Genomic DNA, 8,398 nt, shown 5'->3' on the forward strand with positions numbered 1-8,398 from the left:
CTTCATTACCCATTCAAGCCGTCTCTAGCCCCCCCCCCAGTAGCACAGCTAGAATCCGGGTTTCGATACCCGTGGTGGGCAGAGCACAGATAGCCCATTGTGTAGCTTTGTGCTTAATTTCGAACAAACAAACAAATCAAGCCGTCTCCAGCCATTATTAGTCTCAAAGTGGGTTCATCATCAGGTACAAAACCTTGTCGAAACGTTGTACATTTGCTGTTATATTAAAGTTTTTCTTCATTACCTATTCAAGCCGTCTCCAGCCATTATTAGTCTCAAAGTGAGTTCCTCGTCATGGAACGTAAAGTGTATGATACTGTTTCCGGTCTCACGGTATCTTATCTTTACATAGTAGCTTATTAGGTAAAACACGTTTTTCTATTGTATCTTGGGATTTTTGAAATATTTATTGTGTACTATTAAACGCTGTTTTTATCTTTAACCCATCTGTGTTGTTAAATATTTACATAAGTGTCATCTTAACATTCTTCATGGTTTGTATCTCAGTTTCCTTCTGATAATGTCAATTATCTCCACTACATGTACTGCATTTTTGCTGTCAGTAACTGTCATACGCCTTGTGTAGTTTTTTTTTTGACATACACAGACGTACGAACATTAAAAAATCAAACAAACAACAAAATATTAAAACCTCAACACTTTCGATAAATGAAGCTCTCTTTCCCCAGGGCTCGGCATGGCCAGGTGGATAAGGCGCTCGACTCGCAATCTGAGGGTCGCGGGTTCGAATCCCCGTCACACTAAACACGCTTGCCCTTTCAGCCGTGGGAGCGTTATAATGTTGCGGTCAATCCCACTATTCGTTGGTAAATGAGTAGCCCAAGAGTTGGCGGTGGGTGGTGATGACTAGCTGCTTTCCCTCTAGTCTTACACTGCTAAATTAGGGACGGCTAGCGCAAATAGCCCTCGTGTAGCTTTGCGCGAAATTCTAAAAACAAAAACAAACAACAAACTCTTTCCCCAGAGGTAAAGAAATAAAAAAAAAGATAGGTCCGCGAGAGTTTTAACGTTTTTAAATAGCTACTAACTTTTTAATCCTTCATGTGTCTTACTAATGTCTTAAATATACGCATACACGGTGTATTTTTTCATGTTATTAAATCACATGACTATACGTATTGCCGTATATATGTACACGTGTATATGTACTGCTTTACTATCAATAATATCATTCCTGTTATTGCCCGCAATTTTTATACGTACAAATAATGACCTTATGATGGGACGACGTTCTGTTCTGCGCATGTGTATGTGAAGTTTTTAGGTTTCTTTATACCATATATCTTCATAGTAAAGAGAACTGCAAAATATAAACACAATTTCTTACAACAGCAAAAAAACAACAATAAAAATTTTGACAAGGAGTGTACCTGCAGGAAAACTTCAAAGATATCCGTATTCTGCAAAATATACAACCAAACAATTATATTTTTTAATTGTAGAATATTCGTAGTGTTGATGTCAGAATAAGCAAAAAGGTGGCATCAAATTGCAGCTGCTCAACCGGAATTTTTATTTTTACAGACTTTTGCAAAAAAGGGGGTGGTGATAACAAAAACAAAATCACGAGTGTCAATTGAAAAAAAACAAAAATCACCCTGGTATTTGATCTCACCGCGATAATTTTGTACATAACACGGAATGTATAAATTCATCAAGCATCCAACTGATTTTACATATTTTAATCACAGCTTCACGAGCTGCCCCATCCTTCCCCGTCATGAAAAATGTTGATTTGTTCATTTATAGCAAAAGCATTTGTAATATCTCACTATCTAGAGATAACACAATAATTATGTCAACTTTAATATCTATACATCTAAAGGATCTATGTATTTTGGATAATATTAAAGCAAAAATTCATATAGCTATAATGCACACAGACATACATAAGTATAAACCTATACCGTGCCAGAGCCAGTTTCGATCCTTCTAAGCCTGTCTTATAACTCACACTTCTTTAACCATATCTTATTTACTTATATGCATGCCCTAAAAGAGAGGGACATAAATTCCTATTTAGTTTATAATAGGATTTAGTGTAGCAGGCCAGTAGGCCCTCTAGAGTTTTCGAACACAATAGAACATGAATATTTCTGTGATAAGTGAAAACTGCGACATATAAGTTAGCTGTTGACTATAACTTCGTTTTTTTAGACACATTTCTAGGGTAACTGTAGATTACTCTCTTTGATAAGTGAGAACTGCGACACATAAGTTAGCTGTTAGTTATACATTTCTTTTTTTAGACATATTTCTAGGGTAAATGTAGATTACTCTCTTTGATAAGTGAGAACTGCGACACATAAGTACAGCTGTTGGCTATAAATTTCTTTTTTTAGACACATTTCTAGGGTAAATGTAGATTACTCTCTTTGATAAGTGAGAACTGCGACACAAAAGTACAGCTGTTGGCTATAAATTTCTTTTTTTAGACACATTTCTAGGGTAACTGTAGATTACTCTCTTTGATAAGTGAGAACTGCGACACATAAGTTAGCTGTTGACTATAAATTTCTTTTTTTAGACACATTTCTAGGGTAAATGTAGATTACTCTCTTTGATAAGTGAGAACTGCGACACAAAAGTACAGCTGTTGGCTATAAATTTCTTTTTTTAGACACATTTCTAGGGTAAATGTAGATTACTCTCTTTGATAAGTGAGAACTGCGACACATAGAGAAACACATCAAAATTAATCACCAAGATCCAGTTAGAAGTAGTCAGGGGCAATTTAGTGACAGAGAACCACACCGTTCAGCTCGCCCAGATCCTGATCGAAACGCCTACCGTAGGGCGGCGTTTTTGCTAATAAATATTATGGTTGCTGTTGTTTTAAGTTTTCATTGGTCAGAAACCTAATCCAATGAAACTTTTAAGTAGACAGAGGTCAAGATGAATTCGACATTAATAAATCTATGGCCAGCAATTAAAGAATATCATTAAATGAACTATTATTCTGAATTATATATTAAAATTAATGTGAAAATAACGGCAAATATATACTATTAGGAAGGATACAGTGGTATTCTTTGAACGTCTCATACTCGTTGTCGTTATCTTATCGTGCATTGTTTTAAACGGAATTTACTTAGTTTGTGCTAGATAATTTACACTGGGTTAAAGTAAACGTGCTGTTGTTGATAGCGTTGTAAAAGGGTTAAAAACACTACTATAAACTAGATGTACTTCCGCAGAGTTCCCGAAAGTGTTCTGTTTCAACAGTAAATAAAACCAAAATTAAGAGTAACAAATATTTTTATTTCTTGTTTTTGATTTTGATATGTGGCTTACAGAGAGTATAATTCTTCTCGCGATTCATGGCATGCGCACGTTTCATTGGCATCACGACAGTACAAGTTGCAACGTTAAGTATCCCTTATGTGATGTTATTTTAGTGTCTACTTACTGACTGACAGACAATACACTACTGTATAATGGTGCAAGTAGTTAAAACAGGTGACCTCTCCAGGACGCCTTCGTCCCTCTTTCGGAGAAATAACCAGCAACAATTATATTTACAATTACTGTCAATAATTTATAATAATAAAAAGAAATCATTCATTAAATCTGTTCTTACGAGTGTTTGTTTGTATCCTTGTTTGCTGTTAAGCGTAAAACTACACAATTGACTGTCTGTGCTATACCCACCGCGGGTATTGAAACCAGATGTTGAGCGTTATAAACCTTCAGACTTACCGCTTAGTCACCGTACATGCTCGCCCTTTCAACTGAGGGGGCGCTCTAATGCGACGGTTAATTCCATTATTCGTTTGTAAAAAGGTAGCCCAAGAGTTGGCGGTAGGTGGTGTTGACTAGCTGCCTTCCCATTTAAATCTCAATCACAATTTATACCCAGAAAAAGCGATTTATTTATTTATTTTTTGACCGAATCTCTCTCTTACTTTTATGTTACTTTCCTTTATCGTTAAGAAGTTTCATTAAATATTTCTAATTTAAAGTTTCACATTAATTCACGGCCTTGTTCGATGTCTTCGTTGGTGGGTTTTTAACGCTACGCTCACTTGTTACTTAAATTTTCGCTTCTCTATAAACGTCTGTTTAGGCATACTAATTAGATACCAGGAGCAAATCGTGAAGAGCAGTTACTTACCAAACAGGTTCATCTCACAACTTTCACGAACCACGTACGAGATCATTAAAACAGTTACGGTTGTTGTTTTCTGATATCTCTCGTGAGACTCGTGACATTGGGGCGCTTTGTACAATCTAATAGCAGTTTTATTTCTCTTTTTTTTTTGTGAATCAATGTTCATCAGAACAATTACTATATGACAAACACTTCTAGTCACTGAATTCTTTAAAATAACATAACTTTTATAAGAATATGTTAATGCTCGGAAATGTATTTTCTAGAGGCGATTCACTAAACGACTAGAATTTTGAAATTAAATAAGATATATTTTGTTTTAATAATTCGCTTCTATTTAAAAATTTTCATTTAACAATGAAGCACACGTTTCTAATTAAGAAGAGATCCACAAACTGAAAAAAGTGATTGTTATTTAAATTATCTTAGACCAAGTAAATAACAGGAAACACAGAAGAATATTTCGTCTGAAGGAAGCTATCTTTATAGTAAGAAAGTTTAAACAAGGAATAATGAAGGAAACTATCCTTGCAGTAAGGAAGTTTAAACAAGGTATATTTAAAAAAACTATCCTTACAGTAAGGAAATTTAAACAAGGAATATTTAAGGAAACTATCCTTACAGTAAGGAAATTTAAACAAGGAATAATGAAGGAAACTATCCTTATAGTAAGGAAGTTTAAACAAGGAATATTGAAGAAAACTATCCTTATTGTAAGGAAGTTTAAACAAGGAATATTGAAGGATACTATCCTTATAGTAGGGAAGTTTAAACAAGGATTATTGAAGAAAACTATCCTTATAGTAAGGAAGTTTAAACAAGGAATATTGAAGGAAACTATCCTTATAGTATAGAAGTTTAAACAAGGAATATTGAAGAAAACTATCCTTATAGTAAGGAAGTTTAAACAAGGAATATTGAAGGAACTATCCTTATAGTAAGAAAGTTCAAACAAGGAATATTGAAGGAAACTATCCTTATAGTAAGAAAGTTCAAACAAGGAATATTGAAGAAAACTATCCTTATAGTAAGAAAGTTCAAACAAGGAATCTTGAAGAAAGCTATCCTTACATTAAGGAAGTTTAAACAAGGAATATTGAAGGGAACTATCCTTATAGTAAGGAAGTTTAAACAAGGAATCTTGAAGAAAGCTATCCTTATAGTAAGAAAGTTTAAACAAGGAATATTGAAGGAAACTTTTTTATAGTAAGAAAGTTTAAAGAAAGAATCGTGAAGGAAGCTATCCTTATCCTTTCTAATATGAAATACAAAGGTCACACCGGTGAAGGAGTCTAACCAAATAACAAGAAACCTTAAACAATCAACATTTCTAAGATGAAACAGACAGGCCTTCAAGATGAAGGAAGATGGCCTTATAGTAAGAAAGTTTAAACAATTAACCTTTCTAAGATGAAATATACAGGCCTCCAAGATGAAGGAAGATGGCTTTATATTAAGAAAGTTCAACCAAATAACTTTTTTAAAAATGAAATACATAGGTTTCCCATCCGTCAGTGGTTCAGGAGTAAGCTTGAAGGCTTATAACAATAAATGTCGGTGTTTTATCCCTGTGCTGGTCACGGCATACATAGTCCCTGGGACTCCGTTAATAAGAAGCAAAAACGAACTACAGAGGTTTGGTTTTAAACATAAAAGATAGTCTATTAAACATATACAAGTTAATAGAGCTGAGATCACCTGGCTTTTAATTTACGATTTGTCTACTTTGGTGATTCCAAGTGTTTGACAAGTTTTACGAAGTTGAAAGATGAAACGTTCCGTTGTTTCTTGATTAAGAATGCGATTTTTCAATCCAGACACTACGGAATTATAAAGTTAGTAAAACAGTTAAAAATTCTCTTTTGTGTAGTAACAGTGTTTGTACATACTTTATCCTTATTTATCCACTTAGAATAGGTTAATATTTTGAAGTAATTATATTCTTGGATTATATCTTATTAATAAATACATGAGTATTATCATTTTCGATAAAAACCACAACAAACTTTTAGACAATCCCTCGCTGGTGACGAAGACAACAGTGTGACACTCCGTATATCCTTATTTATGCCTGAAGAAGGGGGGGACGTAAATTAATTTGTCACGAAAACGTAAATTTTTGATCTATCACTCGTGCTAGTAGAAAAAAATTTCAGAAAGTTTGACCTTTCACCGATTCTTTACAGCAATATGAAAAGTGACGCACACACACACACATGTTATGCAAGTGTTTTTTTTTGTTGTTGTTGTAGTTAAGTACAAAGCTACACAATGGGCTATATGTGTTCTGCCCATCACGGGTATTCAAACCCGGTTTCTAGCGTTGTAAGTCCGCAGACATACCGTTGTGTCACTGGGGGGGTGCATGTAAGTGGACTAAATAGAAAATAATTGTTAGTCTGTTTGTTTGTTTTGAATTTCGCTAGAGGGAAGGCAGCTAGTCATCACCCACCACCGCCAACTCTTGGGGGCTACTCTTTTACCAACGAATAGTGGGATTTACCTTCACATTATAACGCCCCCACGGCTGAAAGGGCGAGCATGTTTGGTGCGACGGGGATTCGAACCCGCGCCCCTCAGATTACGGGTCGAGCGCTCTAACCACCTGGCCATGCAGGGCAATAATTGTTAGTAGTATGGAACGATTTCTTGTAACATAAATGACCCTCAGCAACCGTTACATTTTACTGCGTTGCAGTCAAAATTAACGTCACATTTAGATAAGTTGGGATTGCTGAAATCTATCATTCACCGAGAAAGAATCTCAGTAAAACCACCGTTTCTATGACATCGAGATTGGGTAATTTTTTTTTAGAGAATGAATATCGGAACATTGAAATTATTAGATATTCTGTTTGTTTTTTTTGTTTGCTTTATAGCAAAGCCACATTGGGCTATCTGCTGTGCCCACCGCGGGGAATCAAGCCCCGGATTTTAGCTTTGTAACTCTGTAAACTCACCGCTATACCACCGGGGGAAAGGGACTTCTGTAGAACAAAAGTCGTATAAATGTGTTATACAAGTTCAAGTTGCGTCATAAAATCATGTTTCGAATATTTTTCCCAGGTCACCACATAGACGTTTTTAAAATTCTAAGACGGATCAGATATGCTTCAATGAATACAAGAGACATGCTTGAATTTCTAACAAAGAGATTCTTTTTGATAAATGAGTCGGGATTTTTCCAAGGGTGGAGCTTACAGAATCAAATGGAGGGTGGAGATAATATTTGGTGTGGCCAACAATCACACCTTCGTTTCCTGAACAACAGACAAAGATGAATGTATTTTACCGCAAAAACACTGGTATCATGCTTTGAAATGACGGGATTTCTTTAAGTTTCGTGGCCAAACGAAAGTGACGCTCAATGCCGTGCGTAGCGCGGGTACCTTATCCATCGCCCGTATTCATTAGACCTGTATGAATGATGCAAATGCACGAACACTCCGTAATCGCCGCGAATCCAACAAAATAATATATATAAATGCTGCAACGGAAAGGCGTTGTCTCTGATGATATAGACAATCTTTACTGTCGAAATAAGAGTTCAGTACCTTCAAACAATTAACGAATTTTCATCAAGTTGAAACACACACGTCTAAAGTTTGGTTTGAAACAACAACATCTTGATTTGTTCGTGGGTATTCAATAACATGCAACATAATCAGTTCCTATTTTTATGTTTTTATTACATATAAGTTTCTCGTGTTTAAAATGTTTACACAAAAATCAGATAGACTGAGTCATTTCTCTTAAATTATCAACAATTGAAAGAACCACAAAGCGTTGCCACAGCATTGCACATGCGTAAGCTTAATTTTATTATTCACTAAGACTTCGTTACCGTCATTTGGAAACATGAGGAGGCGCTTGTTTTGTTTTGTTTTAAATTTCGCGCAAAGCTACACAAGGGCCTTACAAAGGGATTTGGATGATTTGATATGGCACATGGCTCTTAATTATAATAGATGCAAGGTAATGCATATGGGGTATCACAATTTGAATTATGAGTATAATTTTGAAGAGAATAAACTGGAAGAAAAAGTTCTTGGTATTCTATAGGTCATTGGTTAGGCCACATTTGGAGTATTGTGTTTAGTGTTGGACTCCATACGTCTCAAAGGATATTTAATTGTTGGAAAAGGTTCAGAAAAGGGTTACTAGGATGATACCTTGGATGGAAATGCTATCATACGAGGATAGGTTAAGATCTCTGAACTTGTTTTCTCATGGAATATATAATTTCTAATGTAATGTATAGCTGTG

This window comes from Limulus polyphemus, unplaced genomic scaffold (assembly GCF_000517525.1).
Source record: "Limulus polyphemus unplaced genomic scaffold, Limulus_polyphemus-2.1.2 Scaffold1323, whole genome shotgun sequence".
NCBI lineage: Eukaryota > Metazoa > Arthropoda > Merostomata > Xiphosura > Limulidae > Limulus > Limulus polyphemus.